The sequence below is a fragment of the Archocentrus centrarchus genome, unplaced genomic scaffold (assembly GCF_007364275.1).
Source record: "Archocentrus centrarchus isolate MPI-CPG fArcCen1 unplaced genomic scaffold, fArcCen1 scaffold_38_ctg1, whole genome shotgun sequence".
NCBI lineage: Eukaryota > Metazoa > Chordata > Actinopteri > Cichliformes > Cichlidae > Archocentrus > Archocentrus centrarchus.
In genome coordinates this window covers 1,240,338-1,264,838 of record NW_022060265.1, presented here as the reverse complement: position 1 = coordinate 1,264,838, position 24,501 = coordinate 1,240,338, and positions in this window count along the sequence as shown.

Here is a 24,501-nt window from a genome sequence, read left to right as displayed (position 1 = left end):
TATATATATATATATATATATACACACACACACATATATATATATATATATATATATATATATATATATATATATATATATATATATATATATATATACATATATATACAGTCTGAACATTCTGAACCCACTCATATTTGCATTTTACTTTTAAACAAAAACGAGTTGTAGGAAGGAGACTGACTCTCATGCAGGGGTCGTTGCAGATTATGGGACAGTGTGGAATTCTCAGCCTTTTGGAGCAGAAGGTGAAGACATTAATCGAAGAACCAGCAACAAGGGGAAACTTTGAGGGGGGCACATGGACCCTTTATAGTTTCAATCAGTTGACAGACAACAAATGGACCTTACAGGACCCGTGCGAGAGCATCCTAAAATTGTTGTAAAAACTATTTTGTTGTAAAAACAATTTTAGGGAGGAAAAAGGACTATTCACAATCAGAAGCAGACACAACAATACACATTGCATCTGCAAGGCAAATATAGCAAACTGAAGCTCAGCAGCATTAGCTTACCAGTGTAGCATACCGTCTTTGCTCCAGCTTGGCACTAATTCTCTTTATGACCACTTATATTACGTTAACAGTGGTGTCAGCTAACTTTAAAACTATTAAACTGACTCGTCCTTCTCATGATGATGAGAGGAGAGTGGGTTTGCTAACAAAGCTAATGGTGGTGTGTCTGTGAAGGATACACAAAAATGAGACACAGACGCAAAGAACAAAGGTCACGTGGACTATAAGCTACGTTCTTCCCTCAGAGTTCCCTCCATGTGGTCCTTCAGTATATTCGGAAAAGCTCCTCTCTGCGTATGCCTGTTTTACTTTGGTAGTCGTTTGTCTGTTGTGTCTTATATCATTGCCTTGAATAGTTTCAGCTGTGCCACGTTTCTCAGCTATGTCCACTGGCCCTAATTCCCTTGTGTGTATTTATAGCCTGTTTCCATTGTTGTTTTTCCCATCATTCACTCATGTGCTCCCTGTTCTGGATTTTACTGTTTATGTTTCCCTCGGCAGGGTTCTGCATACAACTTAATTAAATATTAGTTTCAGTTTAACCTGCTGGCTTCTGAGTACTGCATTTGCATTGCTCTCATTCCACATTTCATGACAGGTGCATATGCACATGCCAAAAGCTGTTACAGAATAAAGTGTTCAATCAGTCCATAGATTGCTAATTACTAAAAAGGCCATCATTTTGAGTTAGCACTTAACCTCTTTGGACATGCACTGTTCTCTGGTGCAGGAATAACATGCAAACACACCACAAACTTGCTTTTTGCAAATTTCCACTACTTTGCTAATTTTATCGGTATTATAGAAAAAGGTATATTGCAGTATAGTCCACAGCTAGTTACTAATTTCTATTTATTTTTTGTATTTAATTCAACAGACATATGCGTCTTCAAGAGAAATCCCAGCAAAAGATGAAAAAGAGAAGATGACCACGTGCAGCAGGTGGCTGACAGCCGTCTTTCTCTGAAATTGTGTGACCCTGCTCTGATTTGTGAAGAGAACGGGAGGCCAGCAGCAGATCAGCCAGTTATGGTGTTCTCTGTGGAATGCCAAACAGTTTTCATGGTGTTGGGCTGTGAGTCCCACTAAAGGATGGGCAGTGTTTGTTCTGCTCATCCATGCAGAAAGACGCACACATTGGTGCCGTGGCTTAGTTGATGCTCTTCTACAGACATGTAAATACCTTTTATTTAATATTAAAAAAATCTGTCAAAATACATAAGATTTTTAAGTAAATTTAAAGCTAAAGCAATAATATTTAAAATGTTCTGTCCTGTAAAAATACAGAAGATTTCTGTATTTTTGTGTGATGCTCCATTTCAGTTATTTTACATTTTATTTCTCCTAATTAATAACCCATCTACTGCTATCTGTACCACACTCTTGAAACTGTGCTTGGAGACGTGGCAAACCTTATGGCAAGTGCAGCTATGGATGTGTCCTCCTGGTTGAGCTGCACTACCTTTGTGACCTGAATGGACTGCGTGACCCATCGTGTGCAGCCAGTATTGATAAGGACACAAAGCTAGAAAAAAAGTCCTGATGGATGAGGAGACAGCGCTGGTCTTTGGCCGCCGTTCCTCGAGCGATTGTTTCATTGTGTTTCCCAGTGAACCTGAACTGTACCTGCTGTCAGCCGCGCCTGAAATATAACTTTGCTGTCCGCAAGTGTCCAAACAGCTTTAGGCGTCTGCAGCACCGGGGCAAATCACTATGTTCAGTGTTCAGAGTTTCATTGATAAATGCTTTTAATTTTGCTCTCTTTGGTTTATACGGCTCATAAAAAGTGATTTGAAACAGCACACTTTTAATTTTTTATAATAAATTGTAGTTTTCTGTTGTGGTTTATTTGTTGAGACAATTAAACGCTGAGGCAAGTGTGTCCTAACTGAGACGTCATTGTCAAAGAAAATCTCATCATTCTCTAATTTATGTCATTCAACCACTGTTTTAAGTGAGTGAAAAATTATATAAAGTGATGAAGTGGTCTGTTTTTGTTTATTAAATTAAAATAATTAAGGGCAAGTAAAATCAATAGTTTATTAAGCACAACTGTTTCACACGATTTTATGTGGCATGATTTTCTGTAATTGAAATAGTGTTGCAGTTTTAATTCACACAACATCGTATTTTTATGGAGCTTTTATGCTGAATAAAACGTATTTACGTGTGTGAAAATAATGACAGCATATTGGGGTTTGATTAAATAAATTTATGTGTAAAGTCTTGCAGATTTAATCTATATTTAATGCAACACCACCACAAAAAGTCAAAATATTGCTGTAAAACTCATAAACGGGTTAAAATTACATGATTAAATTAAGTGTAATATAGGTTTTTAATGGGCAACTAAAAAGTCAGGATATTTAATAGATCTGTAAGTTTTTTCCTATATATTAAATGGAATTGCCTTAAAATATTGAAATATACTGTTAATTACAGATCATGTCAATTACAAACTGATTGTTCAGATATAATTGCACACAAAGTCATGTGTATTTGGAGGTGGCTATAGCTCAGGAGTTAGAGCTGATCAAAAGGTTGATGGTTCAATGCCTGGCTGCTCCAGTCTGCCCACTAAAGAATCCTTGAGCAACATACTGAACCCTGAGTTGCTCTCTGATGCGTGGATCCGAGTGTGAATGTCACAATATAAAGCTTATGATTAAAGCACCCTGAAGCGACTGCATGTTGTGATTTGGAGCTGTATAAAAAAATTGAATTGTTATTGTTAATAGTTATTCATAGAAGAAAGTGCTGATATGAATGTGTATGAATGTGTGAAACGTGCTGTATAAGAACCAGTCCATTTACCATTTCATGGATATTAATCTTAAAAGAGTTACACTTTAAATATTAAAATAAATTAAAGTATTAAATATTAGCTTTTTTTTACTACTGTAATGCAGCATAATATCATTTAAAAAATTTGTTTTAAAAATATTTTTAAATTTAAAATATCTGCTGCTACTGTAAGACCACTTTATCACTTCATATAAATTTCCAGTTTTTGCCCTCCGACCGTGGTTGAATGACATGATGATGAGAATGATGAGATTCAGTCTCACAGTGACGGCTCTCAAACCGTCAGGACCCAGTCACTTCCTGTTCTCAGCCACAACAGAAAACAGTCCTGATGACAGGACTTCACATTGTGTGCACTTTCTAAATTTCCATCCATCCGTTTTCTTCCCCTTTTCCGGGTCACGGGTCACGGGTTGGGCGTTAGCCTAAGCAGAGAAGCCCAGACCTCCCTCTCCCCAGCCACCTCCTCCAGCTCATGCGAGCATATAATCTGTCCAGTGGGGGCCTCCTCTTTGTTTCCAACAATTTGTTGTGCCAAATGGTTTTTTAGGCTCCATACAAATAAAACAGAACAAAAATTGGAAACATTTAAGCCAAGGTTAACCTAAAGTTTGACTCACATGGAACATGGATTCCCCCCCCCTGGTACTGCAAACCCATCAAAAGGCCCCTCGTAGACAGAAAAACTGTGTTTCAATCCAGGGACAGTGACAGCAGGTAGAGCTCAGGTTCACAAACACCACTGCTCTCTTCTGATACCTCCTCACTGATTTTTCTTCTCAAGCTTTTTGTTATTGTCTTTACTGTGAAGCACTTGGAAACACTGTGTTCTGGATATAAATAAAGTTATTATCATCACAACTGGCAGCACTGGACAGCCCTGCGGCCCAGTCTGGGTGCACAGGTAGTCCAGCTCCATGTCCAGGGTGTGACCTGCCTCTCGCCCTGTGAATGTGTGTGAATGCTAGATAGAAAAGCATGTATGTGTAGATAAAAGTGCTTTATGAATATGGGTAAACGAAGCATGTTGTATAAAGAGCTTTGAGTGCTCGAGTAGAGTAGAAGAGTGCTTTATAAGAACCACTCACAAGCACCAACTTTTGCCTGAGCCAGCAAAAAAAAATTGCACCTTGTAAGATCAAACCAGAGGTTGGTTCTTTTGAAAACCCAAAAAGAAGTGGATAAAAACAGAGGACAGGGTTGATTATTAAGGCTGAAATAACTGCTAAGACAAATGGGAGAGGGACCTACTGTACACATAAAACACAAACAAGGATGAAGGTTGAAAAGAAGAAGAGTAATCAACAAGGAGAGGGCAGCCAAGAACAATGCTGAGCAGCAACGATGCAAGAAACAAAAATGATGAGAAAGGAGAGAGAATGAGAGAGAGAGGTCAGGAGAAGAGATAATTGTGAGAAAGGAAATAGGAGGAGTGGAGGTACCGAGCAGACGAAAGAGGGACGATATGGAGATGCTGTTAATTCACAGTTCAGAGAGATTTTTTTAGTTTGACACACTCAGCAGGAGGTCTTTGACTGCTACGGCTTTTGAACTGTAGTACACACAAGTGTGCACACAAATGCACACACACACACGCTCACACTCGACTAAGGATAATGTCTGCTTTGAGGTAAAATAACAGAGAGGAAAAGAAAGAAGAGCACGAATGGAAAGACCCACACATCCTGATTTGGGTATTAGATCCTGTGAGCCGGTCTGGCCTGTAAATGAAACGCAGCACTGGTTTCAATATCGTGAGAAGCTGTTTGACACAGAACACAGACTCTGATGATCAGAGTATTTTTACATACTGGCTGAGGGCAATAACGGTACTATTCTTAACTTCCTGTGGCAACAGTGCAGACCCACGGACCTTTCTAATGCCATATCCTTGTTGTTCCCAGAACAATGGGCTACTGCGCTCCAGCAGCCCACCCTCCCATTCTCCTCACTGCTACTGCGCTCCTGCATTTCTACATCACGTGGCTGTATGAGCCTACCCATTAGCACTGACTAGCATAAATGTGAGCAAAGCTGCTTCTTGCCTTTGGGAGCTATTGGAGACCAAGGAAACAGTGATGTGTTCAGACAGAATACTTGCTGACTAAATTGAGAAATATGTTTAGCTATGACTCAACTGGTGTTGGGAAGTTACATTTAAAATCTTGTGTAGTTATTCAGTTTTTTCTCTTTTCTTTCTTTTAGTTTTTCTTTTTTATCAGTAACTTATTGTAATTGCATCATCAAAGTAACATAATGCATCTGTTTGGATGTACTTGCTAACAAAGCATTTAAACTGAACAATATGGCAGAAGCAGAGATTTCTTTAGGTTTGACATGTTTCAGTGTTGTAGTCTTTATTCTGTAGAGTTATATTAGTATTGTGATTTTAGAAGAAAAACATTGCTGAATGTTTTGTATTGATATGTCCACTGACAAGGCCATCCAAGGCTCAGGCTGCTTCAAATAGCGTGCACTGATTTTGTTGGTGCTAACACCACTGCTGGTGACACACCTGCACCAGGCTGGGTTACCGGAGCTCAGGTAAACTCCTAGTTTATCTGGCCCTGGCTGCGATAAGGGGCCCCAAGTACTAGAAGCTGTACTTTGAGTACTTATTTTTCTGACAACTTTTGACTTTTGCTCCCCACATTTTTGCACAAATTTCTGTACTTTGTACTCCTTTGATTTTCACAACACTTTAGCTTTAAGGGAAGTTATTATTTTACATCACTGCACCTTCAAACATCAAACCAAACGCATAACAAACAATCCATCACCGGGGCACATCACATACAAAGAGATGAAACATATACAAAATATATAATTGATGCATCATTTACAGCACTATACTTGAGCATTAAAGTGGACTACAATGATCTGGAACTGTGTTCTCACAGTACAGAAGAGGAGTGAACATAAAGGGAGCGATGTTTTAAAAAGTGGCAGGTAATTTCAAAATCATCAGCTCAACAAATATCAGCAAACACACATGTTTCTGTCACACAGCGTGTCTGCTAGCTGAACGTAGAGCTGCTGTGTTTCCTGGAGAGAAAAGGATGAGACATAATTTCACTCAGAAATGGAGAAAGAGGGAAGAATGAGAGGAGCTGATATTTAAAGGTAACGGCTGCTTCGCTGCATTTGATAGACTGGAAATTTAAAGCTTACATATAATGTCCTCATTTTTAATCATATATTGGATCTGTGTATGATGTGAAGCTGTTTTTTCAAACTTTGAAACATTCTATAAAACTAACTGATGTACTCTAAATTTGGATTATTCCCATGAAAATACTGCAGTTTAGTGCAGGATGAGCAGGTCAGTTTGCTGTACTGTGGTGAGTTTACAGCAGCTGTGGTGTTCATGGTCACATGTTACATCAGTGCAGCAGAGATTAATTTGAATTTATGCTGATGATGCTGAGGTTCATTCACTGAATTCCACCTTTATACCAACTGTATTCACTCAGTATAACAGCAGTATAAACAGCAGACTGACAGTGCAGGGAATGTAATCAGCTAAGATAGCTTGTTAAACACTGGCTTACATCTTGAATTGAGTTGTGTAAATCCATAAAGAGCAGTAAACCTCAGAGCAGCACAGGTCAGATAATCAGAGCCACAAAGAAAATCTACTGTAGCTCTACTGATTCTCACTGAGCCACTACAATCAATCTTAGGGTTCCCCCACCTGCTCAATTCCACTTTAACCCCTGAATGTACTATTTTTTTTCTTTAGGTGTTTGGGCAGAGTAAAAAAACAGGTTCATATTACTATGTACCAATATTATTTTATTATTATCTTATTATCCCACAAAGTTGAGTTAGCTTTGAACAAAAATAGCAAAAAAAATAACATCCTCCAAAGAGCCACTTTTACTTTCTTACTCTGAGTACATTTCAGAGCCTGTACTTCTACAGTAATGCCTTCATCTGTTAAGTAATCCTCTTAGCCCCTTTAGAACTTGCTGTATGCCTGCTAGTATCAAAGATAACATTTAAAAAAGAAATATTATGATAATAACACAGACAATGGATGGATAACCTAAAAAATGTTCCTTCTGTACAGATTTCATGGAGTTCTGTGTTCTGACTCTGACTTCTCTTCAGTCTTAGTGTCATTCATTTACCTAAAGAAACCAAACACACAGACTGTGTCATTGTATTATTGTGTAGAAAAAAAAATCAGACATTGAGACAACTGTAAACAATGTTGGTCTACAAAATAAATAGTCTGCTGGTCTCAGTGAATAGGATGGAGTTAGGTTTCTGCCCTGAATTATTTTTATTTTTTAGGTCATCCCTGTTTAGAAAAGCAGCAGAAAATCTCATGATCTGAAGCTGGGTTCACAAAAATTCATCAATATGCAAAGTTGTTGGTGGCTGAATAATTAAATCAGTAGTCGCGTCGAAATTTCTTACTGTTGTAAGAAAACCACTGTCAAAGTGTGTGTACACGCGTGTGTGAGTGTGTGCACGTGTGTGTGCACGCACGTGTGTGCATGTCCACATGTGTGAGTGTGCACGTGAGTGTGCACATGAGTGTGCATGTGCACATGTGTGAGTGTGCACGTGAGTGTGCACGTGAGTGTGCATGTGCACGTGTCTGTATATGCATGTGTATGTGCGTGTGAACATGTATGTGTGTGTGACTGTGTGTATACATGTGTATGCATGCACGTGTGTGTGAGTGTGTGTGAGTGTGCGTGTGTGTGTATGCACATGTGTGTGTGTGTGCACGTGTGAGTGTGTGCATGCGTGCGCATGTGTGTATGAGTGTGTGTGCATGCACGTGTGTGTGTGCGTGCACGTGTGTGTGTGTGTATGTGTGTGTGTGTATGTGAGTGTGTGTGTGTGTATGTGAGTGTGAGTGTGTGTGTGTGTGCACGTGTGAGTGTGTGCATGCGTGCGCATGTGTGTATGTGAGTGTGTGTGTGTGTGTGTGTGTGTGTGTGTGTGAGTGTGTGTGTGAGTGTGTGTGTGTGTGTATGTGAGTGTGTGTGTGTGTGTGTGTGTGTGCACGTGTATGGGCATGCACGTGTGTGTGTGTGTGCACATGTGTGTATGTGAGTGTGTGTGTGTGTGTGTGTGTGTGTGTGCACGTGTATGGGCATGCACGTGTGTGTGTGTGTGCACATGTGTGTATGTGAGTGAGTGTGTGTGTGTGTGTGTGTGTGAGCAGGGCTCAGAGCTGATGGAAGGGTCCCTCCACAGACAGAGGTGATTTTAGGAGAACACTGAGGAAGGCAGATTGAGGGTTATTGAAAGGGAGAGAGAGATTTTTTGAAATGCATTAGTGCCTTTTTTAAAAGAAGTTCATTGATCTTTGTTCATCAATATTCTACAGACCAGCAGAGGGCTGGATGAAGCATAGGTAACACAGTGGGATATGCGCTCACATTTGTGGATAACTACACTTCTAAAGACCCTCCATTGACTGCATGCCTTCCTTAACCCAGTTGGAGCTGGATTAGGGGAATATATTATCACTTGATGAGGCTTTACACAGTCTTCCTTCATGTTAAAAGGACTGCACTCCTTGCTACGGTGCTCTGATGATTCGGTGGCAGAATTAAAGTGTTCTTGTCCATCACCAAGCTTTTCCCCTGAGGAAACTGATGTCATCAAGCAAATATACAACAACTTCCATTAAATTAACTCCGGGGGAGATAACACTTAGTTTGTTCTGCTCTGTTCCTAGGAGAACACATACACAGGAAAGGAAATGGCTTAATTATATTTGATGGTTCAGTGAGATTCAATGAAGACCCAAGTAAGACTTTGGTCCAGAAAGGGAGTAGGCCCTTGTTTCCATCAAAAGAGTATGCTGACAGAGTTACTGAGTGAGCCATGGAGCCCAGTGTCAATGTTCCATTCAGCGGTTACTGTATATGTGCACTATTAGGAATTCCTGTTTACTTGTACTTTTCCAGCTCAAGACATGGAAATTAGTCAAGACAGATCGGTGTTTCAGTCTATGATCAGGAGGGTGACATTCAGTCACGGCGCCCTCTTACTAAGCAGGTTAAAACTGCCTTGTCATGATGCTTCTTTTACAGAAGTCTGAGCCATGAGGACCCACCACTGGCCGGACCAATGAGGGAAGGCCAAACCACAGCTCTCCACATCTGTTTTGAACTGATAGGACTTGTAGATAGAGGTGGTATAAAGTGTAGTGTTTAGCCTAGGAAATTTGCTCTTCTCGGTTAGGGGTCACAGCCAGCTGCTTTTATGGCATGTGATTTCCTGAGCCGAAGGAGCCCACTTACATGGAAAATCTTCTGATTCTTTAATATATAAATTTTTAAATGTGGACTAAAGTGATTCTTACTTCTCATAAAAAGAACATCCTAGCAGAGACAACCAGAATTTAATGTGTGTTTCACATGGATCTAATGGGAATCAATGCATGTGAGTATACCCAACTGCTTCTCTGTTATACAGCATTCATTTTGAATGTACTTATATAAACCAATTTATTGGTTAAGGTCTTCTTCTTTCTTTCTTTCTTTCTTTCTTTCTTTCTTTCTTTCTTTCTTTCTTTCTTTCTTCTTTCTTTCTTTCTTTCAGTACCAACTTAACGCAGTTTTCAGATGGTTATTGAGCAGAGAATTATTCTAAAATCGTTTATTGTTGCATTTAATGTCATAATATGAAATATATAGTAGTTTGTCCAGAAAGTCACTGTTAAGTGTTGATTTTCAGGAGGAGCTCTGAAATCTCAGCATCCTGCACGGACTGAACTCCATACATTCCCTGATGTAACTGGAACAAAGAGGACGTCATGAATCAGAGGCTACAGGTTACAGTACCTTTGGCTCTTTAAGATGCATTAGGTGACAAATGGGCCAGGACTGACTGGTTCACCAGACTTCAAATGCCTCACAATACTAAATCCTGACATGACTGCTATTTCATGTTTCAGCATTGTAAACTTAATAATTCCATTAAAATTGGAGGACTGAAATCTGATGTCTTCTGCAGCAGTGGCAGAGATGGCCCAAATCCCTAAACCTCAAAATATACCAGATCCTAGTCCTATAATGAATTGTGACTTTCCCTATGCCCTTCTTGCCTGACTAAATAGATGCTGAGTCCATTTGACCTTTGCACTAGTGTTCCTAGTGCCTGGTAGAGTGCAGCTGTAGGGGCGGGAAGCCTTTTTCTCTTAATACTTTTTCTCCTGTTTAGCCTGGGGAGGCAGGCCTGGATTTTCCTTTGGATTTTCATGGCAGCAGGTAAGTTAGCTGTGTTTTCTTTCTAGAATGTTTTGGCCGTGCCCACCTTTACATTTTGTACCTTGAAAATAAATAAATAGTCATTTTTGTGACTGTAAATTTGCTGTAGCACTGGTCCTTCCTTAGGAGCCATGTTTGTGCTGAGCTGTGGTTTCTCCTAGGCTGTGGTGTTAAAAGCAGTGCTTTATAGCTCCTAAGCTCAGTCTAAGACAGTGATTCTCAAAGTGTGTGGCACGCCCCACCTCCAGCCCCGGTTGGGGTCCTGCGTTTCCCCCCAGGCGCGACCACGTGGTAGTGAGATGCCCCATTTGTCTTAGCCAGCCTATGACAGGGAGGAAGTCCCACACAGCTGACTGGGGCCTTCTGGTGTGCAAGGGATTTCTGCTGTTTCTCTTTTGATGTGAAATCTCTTTGCTTATATTGTAAATAGACTGCAGTCAACAGGATTTATGATGGGCTTATATTTAAACTGAAGAAATGACCTGTTTTGCAAGCATCTTTATGACTCTGTGTTATTGTATCTTCATCATGATGATGAGATGAGATAATGAGATAATCATAATGATCATAAGAGATGTGCTTGACATACAGTGCCAGTCAAATGTTTGGACTCACCTTCTAATTCAGTGGTTTTTCATTATTTAAAAATTGTCTCTGCATTGTAGATCAATACTAAAGTCATCCAAACAATAAAGACATGAATATGGAATTATTTGGTAAACAAAAAAGTGTTAAACAAAAGAATATGTTTTATATTTTAGGTTCTTCAGAGTAGGCACCTCTTATTTAGATGACATCTGTGCACATCTTGGCATTTTCTCAGTCAGCTTTGAGGCAGTCACCTGGAACGGCTTTCAGGTAACAGCAGCGCTGTCAAGAGTTCATTTCTTTAATTTCTTGCCCACTTAATGTGTTTGAGACCATCATTAGTGTTGTGCAGAGGTACAGTTGGTATACAGTGAACAGCCCTATTTGAGTAATGATCTAATCCATATTATGAATGACTCAACTAAGTAAAGAAAACACCAGTCCATGATTACTTTAAGAAATGAAGGTCAGTCAGTCCGAAAGAGTCAAGAACTTGAAAGTCTCCTCAAGTGCATTCAAAGACCATCGTATGATGAAACTGGCTCTCATCAGGACCGCCCCAGGAAAGGAAGACCGAGAGTTTGCCTCTGATGCTCAGGATCAGTTCATCAGGAGTTACCCAGCCTCAGAAACCATGAGTTAACAGCACCCCCTAAATGCTTCACAGAGTTCAAGTAGCACACACATCTCAACATCAATGTTCAGAGAAAACTGGAAATCTGGACTTTATAGTGGAAGTGCTGCAAAGAAGCCACTTCTAAGGGAGAACACTAAGAGGAAGAGAAGACTTGGACCAAGGAACACAAGGAATGCGACATCAGACCAGAGGAGATCTGTCCTTTGGTCTGATGAGTCCAAATTTGACATTTTTGGTTCCAAACGCTGTGGGGCGTGAAAATGTTTCTTCTGTGGAAGTGGGGAATGATGAGAAAAGTTTGAGAACTACTGGTCCAAGATAACTTTGAAACCACTGGATTATTTTTGCAGACTATCACTGCAAACATACAAGTGTTTCAGAGGCTCCATGTGTGACAACCAAAACTGATATTCATGTGTAAAATGGGTGGAGTGTCCCTTTTGAGAATATCATTGCCCAGATGTTATTTCAAATTACCAAATGCCCATGCATGGGGATGAAAGCAAGTGCCATTTTGCTAGTTCTAGGCTCCATCACATTAATTAATCCCATTCAGACCACTGACCATGTCAGTGGTCTGTATCAGGTGCATAGGCCCTTATACAGTATAATTTGATTAGCTGCAATAGATCTAATAGAGCCTGAAATCACAATCATTAGTTAAATGAGTCTATAGTAAATAAGGAAAGCCTTTTTTGGCTTTCCTTATTTACTGCTGCTGTGAACCACTGCCCCACCGTGGCAGTCATGACATGACGTTTGGCATTATCAGTAAAAGGATAATTCATACTAGCCCAGTGTCTGCCAAAAGGGATAAAAATAAGTTAATAAAAATAACAATCCATCTATCATTTTACTGCTTATCCATTTCAGGGACGTGGCTATCATTAGGTGAGAGGAGCGGTACACCTTTGCCGCCTTTGTCATCCATTCATCATAAAAATAACAAATCAAAACATATAAATAACCTTTTCAGTTTAATTTCATTTTAGTGCAGTGACAGCTTTTTTATGCAGTTTGTAGTCATTTATAGTTTGATATTTGTGCCATATATCAGACTTCAGTCTGTGGTTGTGTACTAATGTGTATTCATTTGAATTACATATTCATGTATGAGTTGCACTTCACACAGTTTAACAGAGATACTGCATTTACAGTGCCAGCACTGTGAGAGAGGGGGAGGCGAGAAACACACACAAACAGCACAACTCTGTTCCAGCCAATCCTTGGTTTCTGTGTGAGCAGTGGGGAAAGAGTCATTCCAGAAAACAACCAATCACTGCACTTGGTGAAAATAACACGACAATTTCATTGGCTGTCCCAGCAACCAATCGCCCAGTTCAATATCTCTGCCCAAATATGGATGCGGAGTAGCCTGTTTACCATTAAATCACCCAGGGCATCCACTGATTCTTTGAAACCTGTGATGCACTATTTTTCTTTCTGTCTGAGAGAGAACGCAGATAAAGCGTGCAAAATAAGCAATACATAATTTTAAAAAGTGCAGAGCAGTGAAATGGGGCTGCATACATCGCTGTGATAATTATCCAACACTTTGAGCCTGCAGGTCAACCCGCAGATTTCAATTTTCTAACTGTAACACAGTTTTGCTGTATGCTTGTAATATTATATACTGTAATAATATATAATATAATATATTCACATATTTTCCTGCTTTTAGTGACTATTCATCTGCTGTTCCTTGATTTCATATTCATGACTGGATTGAAGGTTAACTGGAGAATTAATTTTCCGTGTCCTCTTTCATCCACCGAGAATGAAATAAACAGAGGTAGGGTAGTAAACAAAAACCAACACTGCGTCTTATTAAGCTCCAAATACACACAACCCCCAAATACAGAGATTCTCCAAATACACACAAATACTTTGCAATATAAGCACATAACAAAAAATGGAAATGTTTACTGGGCACATAATACAACCCAGCTGGGATAACTTACATTTTAGGATGTTTTCCAGCATCAGTGATGAGTTCAATAAAATCACAAGCACTGAGAAAACAAGCTCCCACTGGCTGTTATTAATTTTCTGGTATCCTTGGAACCTTCTGTTATTATTTGTGCTATTTGTGGCATGTCTCTTTCTTTGTGTTATATTTACAGTCCATGTGTTGTCAAACGGATGAAGTTTTTTCCTTAATTCATGTGTGATTTTTCTATGTGTAAGTGTTTTCTCGAGGCCTCTCTGACTAAGGCTAACCTCATGAGAGCTTCTGGTCACCAGGGAAGATGTGGATCCTCTGCCCCCCCCCCGGGTTGGTTGCTGGAGGCTTCTGAATGACACAAAGTTGTGCATTGTGCCTTAAAAGTTGTGCCTTACCACTTAAACTAACACAGATTTTTAATAGCATGAGTGAGATTCAGAGATGTATAAAGCCTAAAGTGCTTGAAAAATCACTTTGGTATTCACTATTCTTGACATTAAGTGAAGGTTCCTGCCTCCAGCCATAATAAACCAACCAAAAAATTTAAATAAAGTCAATAAAGTGTAAATCAAAACAGAATACAACTATTCTCAAGTCTCATACATCCATATTTTACTCACAATAGGAGATTGAAAATGCTGAAACTGAGAAAATGTATCATTTTTAAGAAAAATATTAACTCATTTACAGTTTGATGTCAACAATATCTCAAAAAAGCTGGGACAAGGCCAAGGTTACCATTGTGCTGCATTCACTCTCCATTTAACAATAGTCCATACAGATCTGGGAACTGAGGAGACCAGCTGCTCGACTTTAGGGAGAGGAATGTTGAAATTCTTGTTGCTAGAGGATTCTAGCTGCTCAACAGCCGTGGGTCTTCTTTGCCATTTTTTTTATTTCACAACATTATTTCAAATGTTTTCAGTTGTCTGAAAGGTTTGGACTGCAGGCTAGTTGAGCAGCCAGGCTCTTCTGCTACAAAGCCATAGTGATTTAATAGACTAGTGTGCGCTTTATTTGTCTTGCTCATGCTCATTTGTCAATGCCTTGAAAAAGATGTCACCTGGATAGGAGCATATGTTGCTCTAAACCCTGTCTCTTGCAGCCTTCCCAGATGTCCAAGCTGCCAATTCTATAGGCACTCATGCACCCCAATACCATCAGACATTTAAATTGGAGAAAGCTGATGGGTACCAGCAGGCCAAGCTGAATGCAGCTCAGTTGGATGAAGCTAACACTTGGGTGTGGGAGGAGTTTGAGGCTGTGGAAAAAGACTCGGATGGCCTCAAAGCAATTCTGGCAAACCATCAGGTGATTCAGGAGGGGAAAGCAGTGCTATACTCACATGGTGTATGCTGTGGGTGAGGTGTTGCTAACTTCAACTCAGGATATAGTCAGGCAGTGAAAGGAATACTTCAGTGACCTCCTTGATCCCACTGACATGCTTTTCATAGAGGAATCCAGGAACAAGTAGGATGACTCTAGGGGTGAGGCCACTGACGTAGGTAGCAGGTAGTTTCTTGGTAGCAGGGCCCCTGGACTGGACGAGATATGCCCTGAGTTCCTGAAGGCTCTGGATGTTGGAGGACGTGTCTGTGCAATGTCATGTGGAGATTTGGTGGGGCAGTACCACTGGACTGGAAAACTGGGTGGTGGTTCCCATCTTCATAAAAGGGTCGCTCTGGTCAGCTCTCTATCTACTCAAAGATATTAGAGTGTGTGTGGAAGTTTCCCCATTCAGTCTATATATGTTTTATGGACCTGGAGAAGGCATTCAACCACATCCCTCAGAGTATCCTGTGGGGAGTGCTTCAGGAGTATGGGGTGTCTGGCCTGTTATTATGAGCCATTCAGTCCCTTTACAACTGCAGTGAGAGCTTGGTCTACACTGCCGGCAATAAGTCTGGTCCGACTCATTTCCAGTGGGTGTTGGACTTCGCCAGGGCCGCCCTTTGTCATCGATTCTGTTTGGTGGCCTCCAAATCTCATTGCTGCTTTTTGCAGATGATGTGGTCCTGTTGGCTTCAACAGGTGGTGGCCTCAACTTGCACTGAAGAGGTTTGCAGTCAAGTGTGAAGCAGCTGGTATGAGAATCAGCACCTCCAAGTCTGAGGCCATGGTCCTCAGCTGGAAAAGGGCCCATCCCTGACCCTGCCCACTCAGGGTCAGGGATGAGTTGCTGCCCAGAGTGGAGGAGTTTAACTATCTTGGGGTCTTGTTCACAAGTGAGGTGAGAGGGGAGCAGAAAATTGATAGCAGGTTTGGGGCTGTGGTTGCAGTGATGCGGATGCTGCACCGGCCTGTCGTAGTGAAGAGAGAGCTAAGCGTAAAAGCAAAGCTATCGATTTACTCGTCGATCTACATCTCTAACCTCACCTATGGTCACGAACTCTAAGTAGTGACCAAAAGAACAAAATCACAAACACAAGTGGTGGAAATGCGCTTCCTATGAAGCGTGGCTGGCTGGTCCCGCCCTTAGAGATAAGGTGAGAAGTGCAGTCATTCAAGAGGGGCTCAGAGTAGAACCTCTAATTGCTCACATCAAAAGGAGCCAGTTGAGGTGATTCAGGCATCTGACTAGGATGCCTCCTGGGCACCTCTTGGGAGAGAAGTTCTGGGCATCTCCTATTGGGAGGAGGACTCGGGGCAGACCCAGAACACGCTGGAGAGATTATATCTCTTGGCTGCTGCTCTGCTTAGGCTGCTGCCCCCGTGATCCGACCCCAGATAAGTGGATGAAAATGGATGGATGGGTTTGTAGGAGATAATTGACTTGATAGACAGGTACGGCTGAGCCCTGAAATTTGCTGACACAAGGATCGCACATGGCTTCAGGTGTTTTCATTTTAGCTCCATGATTTACATGCTTGCTCCATGGTAGCCCTTTATTGCCGGGCGATCGCTGCTGAAGTGCCCGTTTCTTGCCTTCAATAGCGGCGAACAGCTGATTGAGACGTGGCGTATCAGCTCGGAGTCGGCTGATCAAAGGAACGTTGATCAGCTGGCGTATTACCGTAACTCCGCAACCGTTTGTCCTATCGAAAAAATGCAAACGGTTCCTGAAAGTCCAGAAATTGCGCGTCACAGCCATATAGAGGTATTATGGTATTTGTTGCCGGAAGTCCGCGAATGGCGGCACTTTTGAAGTATGTCGTGTCACATGGAACACATTCAGTTTTAAAGGGTTAATCTCGGATTTATTTATTGATTGATGATTGACTTATGTTATGTTTATGTGTATCTATGTTTAGTGGACCTGATTCTATTGGGGCCTCTTGGCCAGGCAACATAAAGGTTTAAAAAAAAGAAGCTGTATTGAACCATGGCAGTGCTGCATGAACAGGATCAATTCACAGTCAGTTTGACAAATACAATAGTGTTTTAGTCCACAACCAAAGTTCAAGTATGTGGAATTAGTCACAATTCATTGGCAAGTAAAAAAAACAAAGTTTGCCCAAGTGCAAAATAACAGTTATGTTAATAACAGTTTATGTTATGTTAAAGACAGTAACAGCCCTCTTCCAGAAAGCAGATTAAAATACTTTAACCATAAACTCTATAGGTGATTAACGGAGAGGGAAAAGTTATTGTCAGTGGGGCTCAGATACCTTGATGCCCCATGGAAATGTGTAAATATGGAGCAGACCCTCCATTACATTTACTGTGAAACAGGAATATGAATGTGTTTCACTGTGGACCATGACATTTATGTTGTCACACAGGAGAGGTGAAAAGAGTTATTTTAATCTGCATCACTCACTATGTCATGATTTACCCGACTGACATTTTCCTTAACAGATAAAACTAGAAAATATAACTTGACAGTGACAAAATGTATATGACAGCAATTTAAGATAAGATATGGATCAAAGTGATACTGACTTAAGGACCTGATGATAGAACCAGTCAGACTGATATGCAGAGGAAAAGATTTGGGGTTCAAATTTTTAAGAATTTACTTCACATTTCTGTAGCACTTGATGACTATATTTCAATGTGAATATATTTCAGTATAAAGTGCTGTCAGACGTAGACTATATGCAGCCTGGACTTAAAGGAAGCTAAATTCACTCGAGCCTGAATTAAGTCCAGCCTTACAAAATAATTTTAGTAACTCGTTTTCATTTGGCTTTGACTCCTTTCTAACACTCACATCAAGTGTGACTAATTACAGCACAACAAATTATCAGCTCTGTTTCATTTCAGTGGTGATAACTACACTAACATTGTTTTTTTAGTGTAGCACTGGCTGACAGTCTGACAGCTGCCCTACAGTCCACAGTCACAGTGTTAGAAGATGTAACCTCAGAGCTAACTGAGAGCTGATAATAACTCCACAGTGTCCAATGGTCACCGTCACTGTCCTTACAGATGATTACAAAAGCACTCGTGTTAAAGTAGAGGTGGCTGTGGCTCTGGAGGTACAGCAGGTCATCTATTAATTGGAAGGTTGGTGGTTTGATTCCTGGCTGCTTCAATCTGCATGTCAAAGTGTCCTTGGGCAAGATACTGAACCCCTAGTTGAATGTGTGTGAATGGTAGATAGAAAGCACTTAGAAGTAGAAAAAGGTGCTTGTGTGGATGCAAACGTGTTTATAAAGTGCTCAACAAGAGAAGAAGAGTTTATACCATACCATACCACTTTATTTATAAAGCACTTTTAAAAACAACAGGGCTGACCAAAGTGCTGTACAATAACATCACACATAAAAGACCAAAAACAGGTCAGAAGGCAATGAGATACAGAAATAAAACAAATGTGAAAGAGATTAAATAAATAAATAAATTAAGAACTATAACAGTGTCTTAAGATTTATGTAAGAGTCTCACACTGGGTCAAAGGCCAAGGAATAAAAATGTGTTTTTAAACGAGATTTAAAAACAGCAAGTGAAGGAGCCTGTCTGACATACAGCGATAAACCATTCCATAATTTTGGAACCGCAACTGCAAAGGCTCGATCACCCCTGAGTTTTCGTTGTGATTTTGGAACAACTAAAAGCATCTGGTCTGCTGACCTAAGGGAGCGAGATGGAACATATGGGTGCAGCAGTTCAGATAGATAAAATGGGGCACAACCATTAAGAGACTTAAAAACAAATAAAAGAATTTTAAAATGAATTTGTAAATGAACCGGAAGCCAGTGAAGAGAAGCTAAAATTGGGGTGATGTGCTCTTGCTTGCTTGTACCAGTTAAAAATCGTGCAGCAGCATTTTGCACCAGCTGTAGACGAGCAATGGAGGCCTGGCTAATTCCAGTCAGAAGTGCATTACAGTAATCAAGACGAGATGTTATAAAAGCATGTATTACTTTTTCGAGATTTTGTTTTGAAAGAAGAGGCTTGATTTTTGACAGTCTTCTCAGCTGAAAGAAGCAGGATTTCACCACTGCGTTCACCTGAGCATCAAGCCTTAGTTATAAGAACTAGTCCAAAAATAACCAGATGAGATTTTAATGTTCTCGAAGTTGTAAAGTCGCAAAAATGAATGGATGCAGACTGATGCTGAGTGAAAAGATGAAACCAAGTGTCAGATAGCTGCTTTAGCGCGAGGGGAGGAGTAAACAAAACTAAACTAAACTCCCAAAAAGCAGGTAAGGCTCACAGAGCCTGTTACCACGGAAACCGACTCAGAGTTTAATAAGTCCTCTTTCTGGAACAGAAAATCCTGAGTATCCTTATCTCAGGGAGCAGGCCAATCTCATTTGTAGCACACAGACAGGCGTGATCGAGGTTCAATAGCTGGATATGCTGGTGTTGGGACTGATGTGTCAACCCTGGGAAAGTTTAAGACACTGGCATAATCTAATGCGCTGACGTGCAGCAATATACTGTGACCATGTTTTCTACATGAGTGCATGAGAATGAACTAACACTTTAGCATTTGGAACAGTTTTAGTTTCATCGGTAAGAATGAGGCCAAAACAAGTTACATTCAGGTACATCTTATACAGAGAGGCTATTACTAAAATAAATTAAATTAAATTAAATTAAATTAAATTAAATTAAATGCTAAGTCTTCTGAGAGTTAAAGGGTTATGGTTATTTTATAATGAACCTTGTTTACCAATATATATTTTATCCCCTAGGAAAATAAAGCAGTACACTACTTGATAAGGTTTAAGAAAAGAATATGGTTTTCTTTTTAAATGATCCTTTAACAGCATTTACCATTACTGAAGCTTCTTCTGGATTACCAGTCCTACAGAATGTATTGGTTGCCTTATAGAAATGAATAGAACATAAGTAGAAATAATAAATAAATTACTCAGAAAATGACAATAAACAAAATGTTGATTACAAACGTAGAAACATCCCAAACAGACATAATTCAGATTGATTCATTTTAGGAGACCTTCCACTCGGTTGTATTTATAGTGCCAAATCTCAGAGCATTATATGTATTAATAAAACATCCTTAAGGCTAAAACATCAAAGATCAGTTGAGAATTTGCAAAATGTATATCCCAGATCTGCTCTAAAATACTCCCTCAGAGAAGTGTAAAAGTAATACTGATCTCATACACAGCTGACTGGACTACAAACATCCAACACTGAAATCTCATAAATCAATACTGTACGTGGCACCAGTGACTGAAGTCAGCAGAATGGGCTGTTTAAAAATCATTTAAAACCTAGCAAAGGTTTCAAAAAATATCTTCAAAATTATACCTGCTTAGCATGAGAAAAGACACTTGATAGCACCATGATGTGGTTCCTCCATGCTAATCAATGTGTGTTATCATCGTGTAGATGGGTGCTGCAAGCTGAGGACTGGTGACAGTGGTAATCAGTCAACCAGTAGACATGACAGCCTTAATCAAGGGAATGAGTGCGTGGCAGGGGTGCTCACTGTTTGAAAATCAACACCGAGTCCATTTGCACATCTCAATTGGTGACTGTGATGCATATAAATAACTTGCACGGCCCATTAAACTCATCACACATCACATGCTGACAGAAATGCACCAGGTTACATGTGTGCCCACAAATGCTGGGAGAGTGACTCACTCTGATGACTCTCAGAGTTGTCAGAGGGAATTATGAGCATGTCAGAATAGAGTAGATAAATTGTTGGGATAGCACAGCAAATTGACTTGGCCAAGGCTGCTGATCTATTGTTGTAAACTCACCCTCACTCTCTCTGCCTCACTAGATCCAGCTGTGCTGCATTTCAAGGTGGACACTAATTTCATCAGAAAAGTTTTATATCAGAAGTGAAAAAATACAGAGCAGAAAATTTTGTAATGAGTGTGAGTAGTTATTAACAACAAAAGCCACACTGGTGACCTACAGCAGGTATTCAGGGACTCGTGTGTGTTTGTGGTGATGAAAACTGGAGTCTGTGCTCAGTGGATCTTTTAATATAAAGAACATCCTTTTAAGACAATCTGCTTTAAGGTTTTGGTAGATAAATGTGTCATATACATCCCTTCATGATGAACCCAGAGGAATTTGTGTCTCCTCCTGTGTTCAAACAGGGATCTTTTGCTTGTTAAGGGGTCATATTTATAGATACTTAAACATATTTAAACTAGGGGTGGGACTCGATTAAAAAAATTAATCTAATTAATTACAAGCTTTGTAATTAATTAATCGAAATTAATCGCATTTTAATCACATTTCAATTTTAACATGAGAAATATCAATTTAAGTTTGGTTGATGAATGAATCAATATACATAAGCTTAAACTTCCAAATGTTATTTTCCCACCAGTCTGCTACACAGACCAACAAAGGGCAGAAGTGCTCCTGTGATAATTAAACTCCTGAAATTAAAGTTAAGCATCATAACTGGATAGTTTTAGTCAACATTAATGTCTCACTTAATATAGTTGGAAATTAATCATTCTCTCTGCTGTATTCCTTGATGTTGAAATGTGTTATGCTTGTTTTAACAGCTTATTTTGAATAAAAGAATAAACCACAAAAAGGAGAAAAAGTTCGTTCTCCGTTTAACAGCTGCTTTTACACAGCTGTGCTTCACACTCACATTGCTAGGCGACATGCAGAGGTGAGGGCAGGTGATGCTGATATGAAGGCTAGCCGCTCACTTCCGGCCTTTGCGGTCTTCATGGGCTGCGAGGTCTACGTGGGCCGGGTCCTTCGAAGGATGCGGCCGCTGAATTTTTGACATTGTGCGTCGATATAATCTGTATGCCGGGAACTCGTGCACTGAGAAACGTTCCACGGTGCAAAGTGCGATTAAAATGCGTTAAAATTTTTAATTCGTTAATTTCCCCATAATTAATTAATCGAAATTAACGCGTTAAAGTCCCACCCCTAATTTAAACATATTGCATATATAGTCAATTTTTAGACAAAGCAAATCAAAAATCAGGAAAGAGTAAAAAGCAAGAAGAGTCTGTTTGAACGTTTACTGTTGGTTTCTTGATTGATCTCCCATCAGAGCACTGATTTGACTTGATTTCATCTGCTACTGCTGTATATTGTTCACTGCCTCATTTACTGAATGTGTGTGTGTGCGTGTGTGTGTGTGTGTGTGTGTGTGTGTGTGTGTGTGTGTGTGTGTGTGTGTGTGTGTGTGTGTGTGTGTGTGCACACATCAATACTAGTTTGCTGTGCACACTTAGTTCACGTCAGTTTGAAATTACACCATCAGTAGTTCAATTTCCCACGACAACCAAAATAACATGTTGGCATACACTGTAAACCCGGATAAGTTGAATCTACTTAAAAAACCAAGGTAACTCGTTGCCTTAAATATTTTAAGTAATGAAGCATCAGTTGAATAAGTGCAGTGGACTATGTTCATGTACTTGAGGCCCTTTTGGAATGGAATGAAAGATTTAAGTTGAATGTATTAATAACAGAGTTTCAGTAACTGAAGATACTTAGTTTAAGCAATCATTCACCACCCAGCTATTTAAATCAGCTTGTTAAGTAAGCACTACTCCAACTGAACTAAATTGTATGTTCTAACTGACCAAACTTATCTTTTATGGTGCTTAAAAATCAAAGTACAGTATGTCTTTTAATCAATCGAGCTGGGTAAATTAAATATATATGAAAATTTTTAATAAACATATCCTTTTCATCTTGTTTGTCTTCAGATTGTGGGAGGAAGCCCACGAAGACACAGGAAGAACATGCAAACTCCACACAGCAAGACATCAAGGCCAAGGTGGAATCGAACCCAGACCTTCCAGAAGCTATTCTAGCTGTGAGGCAACACTGCTAATCACTGTGCTGCCCAACATATCTTCAATACAATATCATCAATCCAGTCTGTTAAAACTGGCATAAACTCGATTTTTGTCTGGTGCAAAACCTGATGATATTAAGTTGTTTGAACTCAAACACATAATTACACTAAGAGAGACCATTAAAAAATACAGTCTACTCAGAAATAATAATTAATGTAGCAAAATGACAGCTGTTTAAGTAATATAAGCTCAGTCCGAGCCGCCCGAGTCCTCAGGGGGTCCCGCCCAGTCCAAGTCGCCAGGGGGTCCCGCTCAGTCCGAGTCCTCAGGGGGTCCCGCTCAGTCCGAGCCGCCCAAGTCCTCAGGGGGTCGCGCTCAGTCCGAGGCGCCAGGGGGTCCCGCTCAGTCCGAGCCGCCCGAGTCCTCAGGGGGTCCCGCTCAGTCCGAGCCGCCAGGGGGGTCCTGCTCGGTTCGGACCTTCCGAGTTTCCTGTGTCCTTGACCGCCCTGGGCTCAGGGGATGGGCATGTTGTGGCTCTGGTGAGTCGTCGTCGCCGCCGCCGCTGGGAGTGCGGTCGGTCTCCAGTCCTGTCCCCTCGTCGCCACCGCCGCCGCTGGGAGTGTGGTCGGCCTCCAGTGTCTTCTCCTCGTCGTCGCCGCCGCCGCTGGGAGCGCGGTCGGTCTCCAGTCCTGTCCCCTCCTCGCCACCGCCGCCACTGGGAGCGCGGTCGGCCTCCAGTCCTGTCTCCTCGCCACCACCGCCGCTGGGAGCGCGGTAGGCCTCCAGTCCTGTCTCCTCGCCGCCACCGCCGCTGGGAGCGCGGTAGGCCTCCAGTCCTGTCTCCTCGCCGCCGCCACTGGAGGCGCGGTCGGCCTCCCTCATCTGGACTCTGCTTTGTGGCCCCTTGGCCTGTGCGGCCCCCTGAACTGTGTATTTTCTGTTTTGAATCTTCCCATGGACTCCCCTGAACTGTGGACTGTTTTTCCCCTGCAATTTGCTGTTTTCGTTTGGTTTTTTTTGCTCCTGGTCTGTTCTTTGTTCTTGGTCCTTGTATTGGACTTTGGAGCTCTCCGGCCTTGTGCCATCGCCTTTTGTTTTCATCCTGTTTTGCTTCTCCTCCCCGTGTTTTGTTCTTGTTTTTGGACTGTTTTTCAGCCCTTGGCCGTTGCTTTTGTTTATTCTGTTCTTTTTGCTTGTTGTCTCTTTGCCCTCGTGTTCTGATCTTGCCCCTGTGCTTCCTTGTGTTTTAGTTTTTGTTCCCGGACTTTGTTGCCCCCTGCTCGGTTTTGTTTTTGCTTTTTCCCCAGTGTTTTGGTTTTGTCCCTGGGCCTTCTTCCTTGTTGCTCCCTGCCTGGGTTTTGGTTTTGTTTCGGGCCCTCCTTCCTGGTCCCCCGCCTCCCGCCCTGGTCTGGTTTTTGTTTCTTGTCTTGGCCGTCGGGAGCCGGCCTTGAGGGGGGGGGGGGGGGGGGGGGGGGGGGGGGGGGGGGGGGGGGGGGTGGCCCAGTGTTTTATGTTTTCTTGGTATGGTTTCCGTTTTCTCAGGTTGTTTTGTTATCTGTTATAGTTGCCTTCAGTTATTTCTAGTTCCTTGTGTCTCTCTGTATTC